We start from the raw sequence: 1,047 nt of genomic DNA on the forward strand, positions 1-1,047 counted from the left end.
AAGTGTTAGGTAACATTGTAAAATCAAAGGCACTTTACCTACAATAAAATTAGCTGATACATTTGAGAGGAATGGCTGGGGGATATGACCGTTTTGTAAATTGATATTGGGCTTTCCAATATTACCCCTCATCATACTTTTCGAAATGTAGGAAAGTTTAAGAACATTACAAAACTTGTATTCTTTATCAACAGTCACATAACGTTGAAGATCCATAATTTTTGCTCCATGTGTTTCCAGTGCTAACGTTATAAGATATAATTCTTTAATGCACATTCCAAAATGTACTTAATATACAATATATATTACTATTAAGGTGATAATAAATCAGTGGACAATGTCATAACACATACAGCTATGAATATTATTTATTTACTTACTGAATATTTGCTAGATAATTCAGAATACAAATTAGGATTCTATGTTATTTCAGTGGAAATTAAGAATATATACTATTTTTTCTTTAAATATATAGTCCCAAATATGGGGTGGCAGTTTTGTTAAAAAATTAAATATTTAGTGATATTAATTAGCTTAAACAGCTTTTTATGGCATACTTGAAATTGAATAAACTGCATGTACAGCATTTAAAACATATAATCCAATGTTTTGATATGTGAATTAATAATATCACCATATGTAAGATTATGAAATGATTCAACACTGTCAAAAGTTCCTTTGTATTACAAATAAGAAACCATCAAACTTTTTGACTTTAGACTCTATCTTTTCTTGTGAAATATTTCCCAGGTAAAGTTTCATGAGTTCATTCCTGTATCTCTAGACTCAGTATTAAGTACCTTAACACTGTAAAACTCAGAAAACAATATATATATGCACATATATATATATTCTTTTAATTTTTCCTCATGCTAACATGAGATAATTTTTTATAAACTTATTTTTCATGATAATCTCACAATGTATTCTATTCCTACTACTTGAGTTCATCAAAATTATTGACACATGAAATTACCTATGACATGAAATTACATTTTCAAGGGAATCTGAGTGTTCAGATCTGTTTTCAACTTACCTTGTCCACTG

General features: G+C 27.8%; 1 long non-coding RNA gene across 1 annotated transcript in view; it reads right to left on the bottom strand.

The window, feature by feature from the left end:
- LOC105887221 overlaps positions 1–1,047 on the bottom strand; it is an 11,543-nt gene extending 10,496 nt beyond the window's left edge. The window contains exon 1 of the long non-coding RNA XR_002774003.1: positions 1,037–1,047. This is a non-coding gene — a long non-coding RNA (uncharacterized LOC105887221). The remainder of the gene's footprint in view (positions 1–1,036) is intronic.

Source organism: Otolemur garnettii, unplaced genomic scaffold (assembly GCF_000181295.1).
Source record: "Otolemur garnettii isolate 467f Iridium unplaced genomic scaffold, OtoGar3 scaffold00055, whole genome shotgun sequence".
NCBI classification, from domain to species: Eukaryota; Metazoa; Chordata; class Mammalia; order Primates; family Galagidae; genus Otolemur; species Otolemur garnettii.